Genomic DNA, 20,188 nt, shown 5'->3' with positions numbered 1-20,188 from the left:
CTTTCTTTATTGCTCGCTTGTTGAGCAGTTTCGCCACATAGTCCCGTAGGACTCTGGAGGGGGGCTGGTAAAACCTGATCAGGGGAGGGGGGTCCTTGGTCCAGCTCCAACCCAGACCTTTGGACACAATGCTGTGTGCCCAAGGACTGAAGGACCACTGGTCTCTGAACCAGTAAAGGCGACCACCTACCTGACTGGTCTCAGTGGGAGGAAGACTCTGGTTGGCTCTAGTAGCCTCGCTCAACACAGTGGCTATGTCATCATCTGGGAAGAGATTGGCGCCCCAGATAGAGCTCTTCATGAGCTTGTTAGGCTCATGACGTATGGAGGCCTCAGCAAAGATGAACTTCCTGCATTCTAATTTAGCCACCATAAAATCATACAGGTCTGACTGAAACCCTGCTAACAGGGATTTAGCCAGAACCTGGAAGAAGGGCTCTTCTGCGCAGGAGACGGCAGTTGCTTCTGTGAGGCAGAGGGAGTTCAAGGACCGGCCTTATCTAGTTCGGGCCTCAAACTCTGCCTTTAGCAAAGCTTCCGGGAGCTTAGGAAGCTGTTCGCTAAATTGCGAAGACGTGCAGTGAGCGTCCAACTTACCCACAGTAAAGGTGGACGGGGCGTCTTTCCAAAACTCCTCACCTCCTGGGAATACCAGGGATGTGGAGTCTGTCTCCCTTAATTGAGGCAAAGGATTACCTTCAAAGCAAGCCCGAGCCGTAGCCAGAGCCACTTTGTTAATGCAGGGAGTGGGCAACTTATCACCTAGGGAAAACATAGTGTAGTTGCCCTTGAAAGGAGTTAGCTTAGTATTCTCTGCCTGCCACTCCGTAAGAGTGCGCAGGAGAGTAGACTGAGCCTGGTCCCTCGGAAAGATCACTGTCTCTCTAGGGACCTTGTCTGAGCATACCCAGGCTTCCTCCGTCAGCCTAACGAAGCCTGGGTAAGGGGGCAGGAGATCGGGAGGGAAAAACTCTTAACTCCTCCAAACGTCTCGTGCCAAGACCCTCAATTGTCAGAGTGTCTTCGTGCCGAATGGCACGAAGAGCAAAACGCCAAGGGTTCCTGACATCGAAGGGAGGGAGATCAGCCGTGTCCGGAATCTCATATTGTGGGTCGGCTCCGCCGGAGCGAGCCATACCCGCCAGTATGTTATCGTGGCTATGGAGCTTCTCCGAGATTTTGGAGAGTTTCGACTCGACCTCCGCCGAGAACCTCTCAAGAAGAGAGTCAGCAAACGCCTCAGGGTCAAAGGCAGGCTGGCGAGGAGGGCTTGGTTTTGGTGCCCTCTTACTCGCGCCTTTGCCTGAGGTTCCTGGTTTGCTCCCGGAGGCTACAGGTACGGAAACCTTAGCCTTCGACGGGGGGAAAGGAGATGCTTTCCTGGAAGACGAGGACTTGAAGCCCTTCGCCTTCCATGAAGTCTTCAGCTTCAACTTGGGGACAGCTGATGGAGCCCTGTCACCCAAGATGGAAGACTTACCAAACCCTGTAATGGAAGATGCAGAGGATGATGGGGAATCAAATAGGGCGCCCGCCCCCGCAACCTCACTTACCTCGCTACCTACCACTTGGTCCGGCTCCGTGTTCATAGGCTCCAGGTCCAAGTCCAAGGCGGCGACGTCCTCCGAAACCTCCGCATATAAGATGTCCTCTTGGGGTGGCTGGGTCGCGTCCCGGATCTGCTGAATGATGGGGGTGGCCAACTCCGCTGGGACAACAGCAGCAACCCAGGCGCCGGGGTAAAGCAGGTCTCGGAAGCTTGCGTCAAGGACGTAAGGCTTCCCCGACGGTACATTCCTTCCGAACCCAGCCACCCAGGCACGGAGAGATTCTAGGGATGTCTTCTTTGAGGACTCGTCCGCCTGGAAGAGAGCAGGCAATCAGGACTAACATACTCTAATATAAAAGCAATGAATACAATATGAGCACTTATTAGACTGAAGCGACATAGGGAACGAGAAGCGACATCTTACCGACTCGTCCTGGATGCTACCACTTAAGGCGAAGCAGACGTCACAGCCATCAGGGTGCCAAACGATAAGGTCGTCCAGCCAGACCGCACAACCAGCATGGGTCCGGCACACCACATGCCCGTAGGGTTGCTGTAGGGAAGCGGTGCACCCTGGCTCCTCACAACGTACAGTCTGTAAGTGTAAAAAGTACATGAACCTACCACTCTAAGAAACCTAAAGTAGGTAGGCCCGGGTATTTCGACCTACTACCGGAGGACTCTGGCGGGAAGAAAAACCCCTCATCAGAGACGGGTCCACCAAACCATAAATTAAACAGAGCGGTAGGCAGTTGCATCCCGGCCACCGGAATACTCCGGTGGAACGAGAGAGCTGAGTCAACAGGGCCCTACCACAAGGGATGCCAGCAATAAAGACGGCGGAACCCCAGGGCAGGACACCGGACCCTCAAAATGATAAAATATAATAATAATTATATGTGTAGTGGCGGAGTGAGAAGCTCGCTCCGCCAGTGGATATATATATATATAAAATACAAGTGATGGTAACGAAGTAACAAGGTAAAGAAACGTTTATTCCGGAGACCGGAGATATCCCTTCCCCCGGAGCCCGAACCTCCCCACTAGAGAAACTATAGGAGGGTGAGGCTACCGACATCACAAGGCCATATATAATAAGAGCCGGAGTAGGCGCCAATCAACCCAACTAAGGCAAACTCAAACGGAGAGAGGTCGAGAACGAAAATAAGAATGTTCAACGAAACATCAAAACAAGCGCAGTGCTACCGGGGACTTGCTCTGGGAGGGAACGAATCCCTCCACCAGGGAAAGCCCCCAACTCGGAGAAAACGCCATCTAGCGTCACCCGCACGAGAAAAGGCAAGAGCTGGCCTGAGATGGGGAGGGGGAGGGGGGTTGGTGGGGTAGGGATGAGGAGTAGGCTAAGTCAAGCGAAAACAGGAGACAAGGGAAAATGCTTCACCCGCTCAACTGCAATCACGCGCCACGCCAAGTAAATTAATACTAGCGATGGCAGGACAAGCCTACCCCAAAGGAGAAAGGGATAGCGACCAAGGCCTCAACACGCCGGCTCCCGCCTAGTCATAGCCTAGGTCAGCGCCCGTGCCTAGGCATAGCCTAGGCTAACAGGGAGGGACAAGGGAAGGGTGGGGGAGGAAATAACAGGGAGAGAAATTTCCGTGCCGAAATCCAACCAGGGCCGAAGAAAAGGGGGGAGAAGCCATAACAGCCTAGAGGAGACACACCCAACGAACTCTACCCCTTCGTGGAGAAGGGGGAGGACAAAGGGGTCTCACTCTACCACCCAAACAACGGCCCATGGAAGAAACAGCAACAAAAACTCCCTCAACCTGAGGGTCCACCCCACGCCTAACCTACGAGGAGAGCGGGAGGTCAAGTAAGCAAATACGAGCCTAACTGGACATGAAAGGCAAGGGGAGGGTCCCACACAACAAAATACCCAATAAATCACCATCACAAAATATACATAATATACATAACCCAGGAATATTGTGCTAATGCAAGGCGCGTAGCCTAGCCTAGAGGAGCGACCAGATAATCAAGCTGACGCTACCCCACATGAATTTCAAGGCAACAAAATACGTACAGCACCAGCACGACACAATAAAATGATAAATAAGTTAAATCTATCATGGGAACACATCCCGGAGGAAGAATCCTAAGCGAGAAATGACGGGACCCCTAATAGAGGAAACCCGACATGGGGATCAGTAAAACATAAAAGAAACACCGATAAAAACCCGCCCAGGAAACACCGCCAGGATGAGATCCAGGGGGAATAATGATAAGTAATATAACGACAAGGAGAAAGCCCAAACAGAATAAGCTGGATGGGTGAATCTCGCGGTCGACATGGCTGGCTAGGGGACGCCACGGCGTCGTAACAACAATCTCATATAATATGAAAATACGGACTGATCCAGCCACACTCATCATAAAAATCCCACAATAAGATGGTACTTAACTTGGAGATGTTAAAGCTGCTGGAAGACATGCTGGTAAAAGGCAGAAATCACCCAAAAACAAAAGCACAAAATTCTGGGTCACGAAAATCACGTGCTAGAAAATGGAATGAGTGTAGATGGCGCTGGGGTCGCCGGCCTGGCGGGCAGATGAGCGTGGGGGCTGGAACGGCTCACCGCTCTTTCTGAGGGGTTTTGACTTGGGGATGTCTTTCGAGTGTGGCTCTGTGATTGTGATCCTTTCACTCACCCTTGGTTATACCGACGTCTCCATAGTGGAAGACGCTCGATCTGGGGGTAGTAACCCCAGCATTCCTGAAAGCTCTTTTTTCTCTGGTATATCTAGCAATTTTATACCTAGAAATTCGTGTTAGTATGGAATTTCACCGGCTGACACGGGGCTGGACTCAGAAATAAGATTTTATATCATACTTACCTGTTGTTTACATATAAAACATTCCCACCCGCCTCCCCGCAAGGGACAAGGGGACATAGAAAATATGATTAGTTATTGATGGAAATGGATCCAGGTACCCCGGTAGAGGGCGGGGTAGTCGTATCACCTGACTATATATTAGCGGAACCGCCAGTTTTGAATTTTCTGTCGAGACCGAGAATTACAGCTATATGTAAACAACAGGTAAGTATGATATAAGATCTTATTTTATTATAAAAATGTCATGTTTCGGATAGCCCCTCCACTCAACGAAGTATTGCGCCCTATTACCTCTCTTCCTCTTTTTTAAAATAACGATGTCGTAGAGCTCCGGGAGCTTGGCTGGGATTAATTCTTCTCTGTAAAACACCCCTTTAATAGGCTCACCTTGCAAATCCTCCAAGTAATATACTGTAGGGTACTGTTTCTTGTCAACTTCCCTTATTGTAAATAATTCGTAAGTGTTCTGCACGGTATATCCCTTTCTGAACAATGCATTCCTGTTCTCATCCGCTATACGTACTACATTACCGACCTTCAGGAGGGAACTGCTGGGTTCTTTCCACGGTAATCCGTTTATATACATTCTGGAAAACTGTCGGTTTATATCTTCTCTGTCTACTAACGCGTGAACATGATTCGGGGTCTGCCCGTCCCCTAATCCTCTATGCGGTGTGCTGTTATAACTGTTAACAATGTCCTGCAGTACATCGACATATTTATTTGTATTGTTGTGAGTTAAGTATCTATATATTTTACTTTTAAGTGTTCTGATAACTCTTTCGGCGATCGCCGCTTTAATTTCCCTCGAATGTACACTATATAATTTTATATTCCTACCGTTCATTTATTCCTTCACTTGCTTGTAGAATTCCCTGCCTTCATCCGTATTTAAATGTGATACCCCCGAAAAAGCTTCTGATTCGAAAACCTTCTTTAACGCACGCTGCATAGTATTTCCATCCTTTTTCTTTAAAGGAACAACTTGTAAATACCTTGAAAACTGATCAATGACTATTACCAGATATTTATAACCCTCGTTATAAGGAGCGAGTTTAGACATGTCAGCCAGATCGCTGCTGACGATGACTCGAGGTTTCGGAGATAAGACTGCTAGGGTACTTAACATTTCCAAATAACTTCTTCAATATCCGTAGTTGCTTTTTAGTCACCATTGGTAGATGACTTGATATTCGGTTTCACCTGTTATATTAGTCCTGAGCTGTAAGTTATCAGGTGTGCTGGCTGCCAGGTCAACCAGCAGGTAACCGTACTGGTTACGGGATAATGCATTCTTATATATCTCAGAAAATTCACCGCCCTTCTGACGTCCGAATAACTGACGTCCCAAAGTTTCAATTTGGCCTATGTCTCTATTCTTCATTAAAATGTAGTGGGAACAATTGAGACATACTTCTACTGAATTTACCTGAATGGAATATATTCTGCGTTATGAACGCGACAGAGATTGACGCATGCCGTCCAGCGGTAAACGCCTCCATGACGTGTTTGTTATCACTCGCTTCTAGAAAACAGTCGTCGAGAACATATAACAGACCCTTGTCAACTGTCTCTTGATCGGTATATTGAAAAGGGTTTAATATTTCTTTACTGACCCTGATCTTGTTCCCTATAACTGGATGAGTCTGTAATGGATGTTCATTTACCCCGCAGTAGAGTATAGTATGGAACTTCTCTTCATACTTTTCAATTATTTTCTGGCAAATTACTCTCTTTCCAGAGTTTCTGTATCCTGCTATGATAATTCGGGATGGATTTGCAAATAGATCCACTGCTTCTGCAGAGAAAGGAGTTGCTCGCATCTCTAAGGTTCCAGTGGCACTACATCATAAATGCTATTCACACGTGTATTATAACACACGCATGCATGTACGCACACACGCACACACACACACGCACAAACAACGGTATGAAGAGAAAGGACACGTAAAATAACGTTAGCAAATATTTTATTCACTTCATATAGATATTACAAAAGTGTACATTTTATAGGCGCTGAATATTCGTTACATAATAAATTTATTATTTACACAGAATACATAGGTACAAAGAGAAAGAATGTGTAAATAAGTTAGTAAATATTTTGATCACTTAGGAAATACATTACAAAATAAATTTATATATACAGTAAATAAGTGCTATGTAATAAATTTCTCATTTACATAGAACAATGTTAGCGAATACTTTATTTACATAGAACGGTCGCGGTAGGAGGATACATTTATCTACTATTTGAAAGTGTCAACCATGAAATCTTCGAAATCGGTACACTGGGTACTTGTCACATAATAAATTTATTATTTACATAGAACACATACGTACAAAGAGAAAGAGTGTGTAAATAGAGTTAGTAAATGTTTTGTTCACTTAGGATAGACAATACAAAGTAAATTTATATATTCAGTAAATCAACACCACATAATAAATTTCTTATTTACATAGGAAATTAACTACCAACTGAAACTATCATCTATGAAATCTTCAAGACTGGTATCAGTTCCGCTATCATCCTCGCTGCCGGCACCATCCTCTCTCGCTTCGAACGCAATGAAGGGATTACGTTTTTTCCTGATAGGCCCCATTTTGCTGTCAGTCTTACGTTTTCTGGAACATCCCTTTATTGCAGGCAATCGAGGGCAAGGTGGAACCTGGAGGGTTGGGAGACGTGATGGTCCCGGGATAGGCTGGGGAGGTGGACTGGTTAAGGCATTACGTTTTTTCTTAACCCTTTAACGCCGAAGGCCTATTTTCAAAAACGTCTCCCGTATGCCGGCGGCCTCCGAGAGGTAGCGCCGAACCGGAAAAAAAGTTTTTTTCAAAAAATCACAGCGCTTAGTTTTCAAGATTAAGAGTTCATTTTTGGCTCATTTTTTCTCATTGCCTGAAGTTTAGTATGCAACCATCAGAAATAAAAAAATATCATTATCATATATAAATATTGGAATATATGACAGCGAAAAAAAAAACTCGTATATAATTGTATACAAATCGCGCTGTAAGGAAAACGGTTAAAGCTAATGAGTTAATTTTTTTAGTTGTATTGTACACTAAATTGCGATGATTTTGGTATATAACAGATTGTAAAACGATTAAAGCAACACAGAGAAAATATTATCACAAAATGATGCATGAATTAAGTAACGCGCATGGACGTAAAAAAAGTTTTTATCAAAAATTCACCAAAAATCACAATATTGTGCTAGAGACTTTCCAATTGTGCCAAAATGAAGGAAATTGATTGAATATTACTAGACTGTAAGTTTTTTAGCTTACAATTGCATTTTTGAACCATTTCGATCGAGTTAAAGTTGACCGAAGGTTGATTTTTTTCTATTTATCGTTATTTCGATGTAAATATAAAAAAAACTGTGAAGAGCTAAAGGAATGATATATTTTTGTTGTATTCTACATGAAATTGCGCACATTTTGATGTATAACACTTTATGTAACGAATAATATGAAACTGCGAAAAAATTACGGCAAGCTGACGCAAGAAATGACAGGATTTTCAGCGGAGTCCTCGCGCGAATAGCAAAGGAAATTTTTTTTTTTCAAAAATTCACCAAAAATCTACATATTGTGCTAGAGACTTTCCGTTTGTTGCAAAATGAAGTTAAATGATTGATTGTTACTCGAATGTAATAATTATGGCTTACGGATGCGTTTTTCGATCATTTCGGTCGAGTCAAAGTTGACCGAATGTTAAAATTTTGTCAGTTATCGTGATTTCGGCGAAAATATTAAAAAATTGTGAAGAGCTAAAGGAATGACATATTTTTTGTTGTATTCTACATGAAATTGCGCACATTTTGATGTATAACACTTTATGTAACGAATAATATGAAACTGCGAAAAAATTACGGCAAGCTGACGCAAGAAATGACAGGATTTTCAGCGGAGTCCTCGCGCGCGGAGCGAAGGAAACTTTTTTTTTCAAAAATTCACCAAAAATCTAAATAATGTGCTAGAGACTTTCCGTTTGTTGCAAAATGAAGGTAAATGATTGATTGTTACTCGAATGTAATAATTATGGCTTACGGATGCGTTTTTCGATCATTTCGGTCGAATCAAAGTTGACCGAATGTTAAAATTTTGTCAGTTCTCGTGATTTCGGCGAAAATATTAAAAAACTCTGAAGAGCTAAAGGAATGACATATTTTTTGTTGTATTCTACATGAAATTGCGCACATTTTGATGTATAACACTTTATGTAACGAGTAATATGAAACGGCGAAAAAATTACGGCAAGCTGACGCAAGAAATGACAGGATTTTCAGCGGAGTACGCGCGCGCGGAGCGAAGGAAAATTTTTTTTTTTTTTTTAAATTCACCAAAAATCTAAATATTGTGCTAGAGACTTTCCGTTTGTTGCAAAATTAAGGTAAATGATTGATTGTTACTCGAATGTAATAATTATGGCTTACGGATGCGTTTTTCGATCATTTCGGTCGAATCAAAGTTGACCGAATGTTAAAATTTTGTCAGTTATCGTGATTTCGATGTAAATATTAAAAAACTGTGAATAGCTAAAGGAATGATATATTTTTTGTTGTATTCTAAATGAAATTGCGCACATTTTGATGTATAACACTTTATGTAACGAATAATATGAAACGACGAAAAAATTACGGCATGCTGACGCAAGAAATGACAGGATTTTCAGCGGAGTTCGCGCACGCGGAGCGGAGGAAATTTTTTTTTCAAAAATTCACCAAAATTCTAAATATTGTGCTAGAGACTTTCCGTTTGTTGCAAGATGAAGATAAATGATTGATTGTTACTCGAATGTAATAATTATGGCTTACGGATGCGTTTTTCGATCATTTCGGTCGAGTCAAAGTTGACCGAATGTTAAAATTTTGTCAGTTATCGCGATTTCGATGTAAATATTAAAAAACTGTGAAGAGCTAAAGGAATTATATATTTTTTGTTGTATTCTACATGAAATTGCGCACATTTTGATGTATAACACTTTATGTAACGAATAATATGAAACGGCGAAAAAATTGCGGCAAGCTGACGCAAGAAATGACAGGATTTTCAGCGGAGTTCGCGCGTGCGTAGCGGAGGAAAATTTTTTTTTCAAAAATTCACCAAAATTCTAAATATTGTGCTAGAGACTTTCCGTTTGTTGCAAAATGAAGTTAAATGATTGATTGTTACTCGAATGTAATAATTATGGCTTACGGATGCGTTTTTCGATCATTTTGGTCGAGTCAAAGTTGACCGAATGTTAAAATTTTGTCAGTTATCGTGATTTCGATGTAAATATTAAAACACTGTGAAGAGCTAAAGGAATGATATATTTTTTATTGTATTCTACATGAAATTGCGCACATTTTGATGTATAACACTTTATGTAACGAATAATATGAAACGGCGAAAAAATTGCGGCAAGCTGACGCAAGAAATGACAGGATTTTCAGCGGAGTTCGCGCGTGCGGAGCGGAGGAAATTTTTTTTTTCAAAAATTCACCAAAATTCTAAATATTGTGCTAGAGACTTTCCGTTTGTTGCAAAATGAAGGTAAATGATTGATTGTTACTCGAATGTAATAATTATGGCTTACGGATGCGTTTTTCGATCATTTCGGTCGAGTCAAAGTTGACCGAATGTTAAAATTCACTTTGGTTGCTGGGTCCTTCTCCAGCATCCCAGTCTAAAACTCGCCTCACACGCTCACTTCCGACAGGCAGCATGCGCCTTTCACGGTCCTGACGCCTTTGTGACATATCTACAAACGTCCTGTTGCAGCACGAATACGCAAACACTCGCCAAAGTTCTGCAAAACACGTCTGCGTCAAAATATCGCTCCCGCAAGGTCCGATGCTGATGCTATCTGACGTGAGTAGGAGGGAATTCGCGCATGCGCGTCTGGGTGACGCTCAAAAACAACACAACACCTGGATCCGTGAACTCCCAGCATCCGCCAAGGCGCGTGATTTGAAATCTTCCGCAAACTAGGCCTTTAATTATTTTTCCGCGAATATTTAAAAAAAGCATTTTCAGTCGACATTTGCAACGTCCACTCGGCATTCAACAGACAATTTTTGACGACATTTAAAACGTCCAACAGGCGTTTAAGGGTTAATAGATCCCATTTTACTGTCGGACTTACGTTTTCTGGAACAACCCTTTCTAATGGACAGTCGTGGGGAAGGTGGAACCTGAGGGTCAAGGAGAAGTGACGAACCCAGGACGGGTTTGGGAGGTGGCCGGGTAGTAGTAGTAGTAGTAGTAGTAGTAGTAGTAGTAGTAGTAGTAGTAGTGAGAGGAGAGTGAGAGGGTGAACCAGGTAATGGAGGGTCTCTCTTCTTCCTCAATCTCTGCGCTATCTTATCGACTTCACCTCTGCGTAAACAGATGGCGGGGCCCAAACATGTTGTATTTCTGTTGACCTGATTACTCATCCCCTCCTCCTCCTCCTCCTCCTCTTCTATCTCAGGAGATTCGCTCTCATCAGCCTTATCAGGGGTTTTGGCTTTGTTTCGCACGCTTTGAGATGTAGCTGTTTCTATTTCGGGATGACCATATGCGTATGAGTTATACACGTCGAGGTAGAAACGTTTATCCTCAAGCGGGCACAGTGCGGTTTTTTCTGTTTTGTTAGGCACATTGTCCCTTTAGCACTGTAAATTGTATAGTTCAATTAAGGTGATCTCATTCTTGCTAACTACATCTATATACTGGTCGTGACTTATGGCTTTTTGTCTCGACCTTTGCACACCTTTCAAAGTATTACAGCGCTTTGTCTCAGTCAGGTATGAGTATACTTTAGGTTTTACCCCGATGAACTCCCTGATGTATTCTGACCCTGTTTCTATTTTCAATAGCCCGAGATCTCCTTTCCTGGAGGAGTCATGTAACGGGTGAGATTTAGGGAAGTTACTGAAATCCATGTGTGGGTGTAACGGTCCCTTCAACTCGCTCATCAGATCTTCGGTTTCTACAGTGAAAAAGAAGCTATCAGTGTCCATATATAACAGCTGTACCCTGTCCCTGTAGTGTGCTCGCAGCAGGTTATAGTAAAATTTATACATTTTGTCTTTAGCGAATTCTAATACACTGAATCCAATATAAATGGGGGAGTCTGCCAGTACAGTCTCGCGGTGGTGGTTAATAATAAACCGCTCCTCGTTAATCATATCGAGTGATTTATATGTATGTTTGGACACATTTCTAAACAGGCTGTCTTCACTCGCTACTACAACGTTTCTATTAGCGTAATTCAGAGAATTTTTTATAGTGACACCAAAAAGTCCGTTCATAAGGATTTTAATTGTATTGCGTTTATCAGGGTCACTTTCCCTGGCTCTTTGCGCTGCATTCTGCATTATGTAATCTCTTAAGTAAGTGTCCTGCCTAAACTTATAAACTTTTTTTATACTTTCTATTTCGAGGCCCAACTTCATGAGAGTCTGCAATAGTGGGAGGCACTTTAAATGGTTCTTCATAGGCAGGTGCGTACCTACGAGTTTAACATTCTTTTTGGGGATTTTGGTATTAAATTTTTTTAATAGGTTTCTAGTATATTGGGATACATGTTCTTTTCCTATATTCATGTGATGCAACGCGAGCGGGAAAGCATCCGTATCTCTCGCTACATCATCCTGCACTTGTTTGGTATCTAAGAGTATGAAGTACCCATATTCCCCCTGTGGGTTTATGCTTTCGATTTCACTTTTCGTGAGCTCTTCTAATTCGGGAGGCGTGAGTTCCGTTATCACGTCCAGGGTCATCTTATATTCAGCCATCATTGTTGGGCACAGTGATGTGAAATCGACATAAAGTATATATGTCTGTTTATCATGATCTTTGAAGTGCGGGTTAACATACGGATTCGAGAAGTGTAGCGCGTCTGTTTACTAGACTGCAAAACCCTCCTCTGATGTTGGAAGTGATTAACTGATATAACTCCCCATCGCTGATGAGTGGGAGTCGCACTTTCGAAGAATACAAAAAAGCGTCCAAAGAGAGGGAGGTGGAGGTAAGGTAGTGCACTGGATCTAATCCAAACTGCTCGTACGTAGCATTTCTCCAGGACGTGTAAACATCTGCGAGTAAGCCTACGTCCATGAGCAAGTAGAGGAGACTGTAATCCAGCAGGTTCTTACATTGGAATTTTTTCCATACCTTCTTTACATGCTCATAACCTTCGACAGTCATTTCCTCACCCGAAAGCTTAGAATTGAAGGCATGCATTGGGGGGATTCTCGAGTCGTTTAAAATTTCGTAACCCTTGATATAGTCATACGGGTAATATTGTTTACCTGAATTTAATACCAGGTTTTTACCTTCGTCAGGGTAGCAGGATAATAGCGAGCGGGTGATTTCCAGCGAACCGTTTTGAGCGATGTGGGTTGCGGATAAACTGGCTAGACTCCCTCTAATCATATTCCCACTATCAACGAATTTGATGCTTCCCGTCTGGGCTGAGTAATATTTCCCTCCGTCCCTCTTCACTATTTCGAACTTTATTTTCAGGCAGGACTCTTTGAGGATGAGACATATGTCATATGAGAGGTTATGAACGAGAACTGTTAAAGTCTTTGGCCTGTTGACTATTTTGGAGTTGCACTCTCTGCACAAAGCAGCTACGTAATTATCTTCGGGGATGTGATGCGTGATGTCTGACTTTATAACCTGTCCTCCAAATTTTAAATTGCATATTTGACAGTGGGAGGTTTCTTGATATTTCTGCCATGAGCGCTCAGGCATCTTTATCTCAAACGCAGGAATACTATTACGGATCTCAGCCCAGTCCTTCTTTAACTGCTGCAACATCGTGTTAATGCACCCATCCCCATGCCCAATCCTGTGCCTGTTATATTCCCTGCTTCTACCATCTACGATGGTGTAACAGTATGCATATGCCTTCTGCTTAGTGACGATTCTCTGATCCTTATCAGCGTCAGGATTAACATTATACGCTTCAAGATCGAGGAATGCTACGTGAGATGTCTTATGCAATGCTTGAACTTTCTTAAAGTATTTGAACTGCCCAGGGGCGGGGTATTTTACCGTAGTTTTGGCGCTGCACATTAGTCTGTGTGACTGTCGAATTTCGGAGCTGGTGAATAATGCCAGGCAGTTATAACAGATGCTATGAATGTTTTTCTCCGAGCTCCTTAATTTATGGCAGAATGAATTCACGAATGCGGTCATGTCCCTGACTAGGACAGTGTGTTCTTCGCTAATGAGGAGTAGAGTGACTAGGCGTTCACTGGTTGGATTCCCTCCTCTTCTAGCGAGGTGAATTTCCCACTTATCTCCGCTACCTGGCTTCATGCAGAATTTAGATAATTTATAAAGGTAAATGTTTAGGTCGTTCATCTTCTCAATTTTTTTTAGAGTAACTAGATTTATTTCTGTCTCGGGATCGTACTTTACGTTAATATTTCCATTCCTAATAGCGGTTTTCACTGCTCGAGTGAGGTTATCCTTACGGATGTCGGGTTTCTTTGCCAGGATTTTATACACCAGGAGACAGGTTATCAGACAGTTATAGCCCGAGCGTATATTCACAATCTGGTGACTACCGCGTAATCCTTTAGGGTACTCAACATAATTCCGGATATTGGATAATCCGTGCCGTGTATAAATTACTGCTAATTTTTCCAGAGCATGTATACGCCATCCCGAACCTTCACATGCCCCGAGGCGTTCTTCTAAAACACTGGGGAGGTAATTGAGGGCCGTATCAAATAACTTTGAATCCTATCCCTTTCTGTAAGAACCACCGGGGTATTTATGTAAAAGCGGTTGGTTTCGGAACTGTTGGCTGTTAGTTTTTTGAGTGTGATGGTTAATGATAAGTAAATGTTGCCTGAATATACACCTAAATCGCTGTGTTGTGTACACATCCCGCGTGATCCTATCCTCACTTTGTTGTAATACAGTCATCACGTCGACATGGGACCCTACCGGTATAGAATAATCTAAAATGTGTACTATTCTGTTACCTCTACGTCTTTGTGAACTCAGTATAGGTCCGGTTCCACCTCCCCCTTGTTGTCTCCCCGTTTCTAGTCCTCCGCGACTGTTTCCTGCTGCTTCCTGGTTTCCGGTGCGTTCCTGGTGTGACGGTTTGCCTGTGGGAGCTTGATTGCCAGCGTTGTGTGGGGTCAATACATCATTGAATATTTCTTCGAAAGGATCCCCCTCCTCACGGACGTCTGTAAAGTAAGTAAAATAATTAGGACAGTGGAACGGGCTGAAAAGGACATGTGATACGTAAATGTACATTTTTTTTTCACATATAAGGTTATGTTCACTGCTGAAACGTACTGGAATTCAATGCTCCTTCATCAGGCAGGTCCAGATTTTCCAGCGCATGGAAAAATTCCTCATAGGGATTCCCACCATCTCGCGGGGCTGGGCTGCTCGCTGTATCCGGTTTGGGACAGGCGTTAAAGTGTTCACTGGGCGGCTCCTGTACTTATGCGTATGGAAAAGAAAATTAAACAGAATGATTCATCTATAGGTTGTACATCAGGCATGTATTGACACTGCTATTGAAGTTCTTATTACTCTATTAACAGCATTGATAATGCTTTGTCATATATAGTTACTTACATAGGTAGTGCGGGGGCTGGACAGCTGCCACGGTCACATCAAAACTGTCGTTAAACTTGTCCTTGTATTCATCACCGTTGTTGTGTTCGCCGTCCTGTGGTTCAGGTACAGGCACGTCTAAAAGTGGGGTGGAATAAAGCATGTGTTGTAACGGCAGTTATGGTCATTATTATTGTTATTGCCATCACCAGTATTGTCAAAGAGGAATTATTTAAATACTTACAGTGGGGGTTCATAAACTCGTTGAGTGCGGCAGTTTCTTCAAGACTGTTACCGTACGGTTCCTCGGTGTCTTGAGACCTCGATGAAGGTGTATTTAAGTCCGTGTTGCGTTCCTCCTTTTTCATTTTGTTCCTCGCTCGGTGGCATATACAGGTAGACAGGTTCAGGGTGAATTCGGTCACTGGCTTATATGCATTTGCTCCTCTCCCATCCCTCCTGAACTTGTAAGCGAAAGCAAACAAGGTGGGTCATGTTTGCCCTGGTCTTATCCTATCATAGGGCATCTGGTCGCAGGTCACTAATGAAGCGGAGAATTGCTCCTCTCCCATCCCTCCTAAACTTGTAAGCGAAGACAAACAGGGTGTGTCGTGTTTGCCCCCAGACTTGCGGTCTTATCGCAGGGTACCTCATCCCAGGAGTCAATTTGCCAGGTGGAGGTCTCGAGTACGTATATGGAAACACCATTAAGAAACTGTACTGATTTCCCCATATCCCTCACCAAAATCTCTGTCAACAGCCGATAAGTGAAGCTGTGTTTATGAACCGTTAGAAATTCCTCGATGAAGATAAGGAAGGTCTGATTTAATGAACGGGTTCACAACACCTCGCGCACGTACACAAATAAATGATCCGGCAGTTGAAATATCTCATGCACGTACTTGATATAACTGCAATTTGTAAATAAAAGAAAATAACTCATGTACATATATGGAATAAATCATAAAATGCCTCATATACTGTAATGAATCTAATTATACTCCAGGTAAGGAGATGAACTCTTATCTCGGCCAGGTCACCCTTGATAGAATCTCAGGTACAGAGATGGGGTGGGGTGACAGGTGTTAGGGATTGAGGCATTTCTAAGTTAAGGAAAGGTCTGATCTGATGAACGGGCTTACAACACCTCGAGCACGTACGCAAAATAAATGATACAGCAGATGAAATATCTCATGTACGTACTTGATATAGTTGGAATTTATAAATAAAAACAACCCTCATGTAAGTATATGGAATAAATCATAAAATGCCTCATATACTCTAATGAATCTGATTATAACCCAGGTAAGGCGACGAACTCTTATCTCAGCCCGGTCACCCTTGATAACATCTCAGGTACAGAGATGGGGTGGGGTGACGAGCGGAAGGAATTTGAGGCATTTCTACACAGGAGGTGATTTGGCATGTGGGGATTTCGGCGTTTTTTCCCTACTAGTAGCGAATTTCAGTGTTTCTAAGTGAGTAAAGAAACCATATTTTACATAAATTATGTGCTATTGGTCCCATGTATCATTAAAGGACGAAAATCAAATGAACCTGTAATGAAGCAAATGATTTTCAGCTAAAAGTAGAAAAGTAGGGAGAAGTTCCCTCACTCACATATGCCGTTGTGCTGTATTTGCTCATCACTTACATACAACCATCCTGTAACCTGTTACATGCATCAGTTTCATCTTTTTTTTTAATAAATTTCATCATATTTTTTACCCTTTAACTGACTCACTGAGTGACTAATTATTTGTATCAGAAATCTAAAACCTGAACTTTGAACAAATTTTGTTGGATCAGACTCAAATCCATGCGCTTGAGTCGTAAGGTTTGACTCACCTTCAGATTCAAACTTTGACAAGGTTGGCCTAAGATGGTGGTAGGCCAGACTCAACAATGACTGGGCACAGATGGTAAGGACCCTGACATGGTTGAGCTTGGCCTTCAATGGTGTGGACTTGAAAACTGTGGAGTGACTGCAACAAAGTTCATTGATGAGGAAGCCAAAAGGAAGAATAAAGGGATAAACAAGGGATAACCAAGCAGATGAGGCAAAAAGAAATCAAAGAAGAAATCCTGCAAACATTATACCAACAAGAATTGTGAAGTGTGTAAACAGTGCTTTGGTTTCTTTTTGCCTCATCTGCTTGGTTATCCCTTGTTTATCCCTTTATTCTTCCTTTTGGCTTCCTCATCAATGAACTTTGTTGCAGTCACTCCACAGTTTTCAAGTCCACACCATTGAAGGCCAAGCTCAGCCATGTCAGGGTCCTTACCATCTGTGCCCAGTCATTGTTGAGTCTGGCCTACCACCATCTTAGGCCAACCTTGTCAAAGTTTGAATCTGAAGGGGAGTCAAATCTTACGACTCAAGTGCGTGGATTTGAGTCTGATCCAACAAAGTTTGTTCAAAGTTCAGGTTCTAGATTTCTGATACAAATAATTAGTCACTCAGTGAGTCAGTTAAAGGGTAAAAAATATGATGAAATTCATTCAAAAAAGATGAAACTGATGCATGTAACAGGTTACAGGATGGTTGTATGTAAGTGATACTTTTTGTTGTACATTCTTTGGTCTTCACCATTACAACAAAAAGGCACCTGTGATGTGAAGCTGTGTATTATTCATATGTGCAGAAATATTATTTTTCAGCTGCTATTAAGTTGAGATTTAGACTTTAAATTTAAATTACCTGATTTGCCACTGTATTAACACAACAGCACAATAGACATATCCGTTATTATACAACGATAGTTTGAAAATCTAATTTGAGGAAAAAAATTTTATTATGTTCTGACAGGTAAGGTAATACTTCAGTATCAGTTAATGCTGGTACAGTTGCCCTATCCCCATGTTCTTTTAATTTAGTGTTGTAGTGATGCCTTTGTTTCTTCTGTGTCATGGATTTAAATTTCTTAGGAAATTCTATGATAAAAATGTCCAGGTAATAAGTTAACAACTTAATGTAAGTTTGTTGCTTCCAACTCTATGGCTGCATGGTGTAGTACCACTGCCACCATCTTGCATTTCTCATTCAGGTGACTAAATTGTTTTATTGACACTAACGTATGAAAAACAAACATTAACAATGAATTAAAATAAACTTATCGAAGGCATAAACACAGTGGCTTAGATGACCGACATGAAAGACGTGGATCACAATGGGAGTGTGGTATTACCATCTGTGTTTACCATCCAGTTGTAACAAAGTGACATTGCTTTGCAGTCTAATAATGAAAACCCATCTAAAGCATAAATAAAATGTCTCGGATAATTAAATAAGAAAGTATGAAAGATGTTGCACCTAGCTGGTGATGGCAATCATGGAAGAATGCTACTGTGGACTTACTGTTTGTCGAATTATTTCCTCATTATTTTTACTCCAGAGGTAAGGCCAGTGACAGAAATGCAACAAAGGCATTGCAACAACATCATCTCCAAAGTAAAGGTTATAAATTGAAAAAAAAAAAAAAAAAGTTAAAGTGGCTGACCCCACAGGCTATGCTCAGGCCTTGAGTGTTGACAGTTGTGGGCATCCTTAATCCACACATTTTGCCATCATGTGTACAATGACCATATTAAACACAGGGTAATTTTTTTTTCTTTTTGGAGGGAAGTCCAGCTTCTTATGTTGCTGGCAGGCAAATAGGTCATTTCAGAAAACATTGAAGTTGGAGAATACAAAAAAACATGATAAACAATAGAGATTTAGTGATAGATAGCTAGATAGATAAGCACAGTCATACACAGGACTCTAAGAAACAAGTAGCTCTATTCACAGGATGTGACCCAATTTGAAATGCCCTGCACACACACACAAAGTTACTGGAGCTGAATTGGGCATGTGGTACCGACTGAAATATAAGCACGTGACTACTAGGGCTATCTTTGATTAGCTCCTGAACTTGGCAGCTAAACCCAGAATGCTGCTACAGTACTAGGCTGCAAGAGGGGTAGAATTATTTACAGATGTAAATAGACATGAATAATATATATGGACACAAGATATATATAGCAAAATTGTTCTGCGTACATACAGGTAAATGCTTTTTAGGATGCTGATAAGTTATTTGAATGGGAAACAACAACAAAATTCCTTTCCTTGATGTTTTGATAATTAAAGACACAAAAGAATACAAATTTACTGTGTACAGAAAACCAACATTTCACTTCCTTATACTATTCACTTTTTTAGTTATGACATTTCTGTAAAGATTGGCATAGCCAGCAGTTTGTTCTTAAGATTCTTATGGATTTGCTCCCCGGAATTCGTGGAAAATGAATTTGAACTAATCCATAAGCAGCTGTCACCCTTAAAGTACCCCAAACATATAACTGAGAAAGCTATACATAAAGCCCACATCATTTTCTACCGACCTCCTCAAAACACGACCAGGGAGATGCCCAGCAATAAAATCAAAATCCCACACAGGGACAAGATTAAAACGTTGACACAGACACTTGGAAATTCTAACCCTTTTATCTTTACATACCCAAATACCCTAGCCAAATCCCCAATTAGCATCCAACAAAAGCCAGTCCCCAAAGACACAGGAGCATACAAAATCCCTTGCCTTGACCATGACAAATCCTATATCGGATTTACAGGTAAATCACTCTCCCAAAGACTAATACAACACAAACGTTCAGTAAGATATGGCCAAGAGAGCCCAGGTATTTTTAACCACATAAATAATCATAATCATAAAATAAATTGTAATATGTCACATATAATTTATAGAAGTGATAGTCAGCTTTAAAGCCAGATAGTACAATCAGCACTCATTAAACAAAGAAATATGATGAACCTTTCAAAAGGAGCCTGGGATTCAGATCTGATTCATAAAATCTTCCTCCAACCAGTGGTAAACAAGATTAATAAGAAGCTGCCAACAGAAGTGATTTAGCAACCAGCTTCTGGAACATTCCTTTAGCTGTATAAATACCACTGTTCTTTACCATTTAATCCATTACCTGTCTGTCAAGGTAGACAATTGTCTTTGAACTATAACACTGTAATATCTACCCTTTGGTGTTTGTATGGGCTACCTTTATTAGATGGAATTCTGTTTTAACAGAAAATACTTTATGTAATATATATATATATATATATATATATATATATATATATATATATATATATATATATATATATATATATATATATATATATATATATATATATATATACAGTAA

The 20,188-nt window shown here is 41.7% G+C and overlaps 2 protein-coding genes across 2 annotated transcripts in view; both read left to right on the top strand.

The window, feature by feature from the left end:
• LOC136837166 (uncharacterized) overlaps positions 1 to 9,111 on the top strand; it is a 195,276-nt gene extending 186,165 nt beyond the window's left edge. Inside the window, exon 2 of the mRNA XM_067101837.1 lies at positions 8,956 to 9,111. The gene's annotated coding sequence lies outside the window, so the exon portion shown is untranslated. The remainder of the gene's footprint in view (positions 1 to 8,955) is intronic.
• The window catches only part of Wwox (WW domain-containing oxidoreductase), a 663,476-nt gene that overhangs the window by 140,202 nt on the left and 503,086 nt on the right, over positions 1 to 20,188 (top strand). The window lies entirely within an intron of this gene.

The sequence above is a fragment of the Macrobrachium rosenbergii genome, chromosome 58, assembly GCF_040412425.1.
Source record: "Macrobrachium rosenbergii isolate ZJJX-2024 chromosome 58, ASM4041242v1, whole genome shotgun sequence".
Classification (NCBI taxonomy): Eukaryota; Metazoa; Arthropoda; class Malacostraca; order Decapoda; family Palaemonidae; genus Macrobrachium; species Macrobrachium rosenbergii.
Note: the sequence above shows the minus strand (reverse complement) of the source record. Positions and strands in the feature narration are given on the sequence as shown.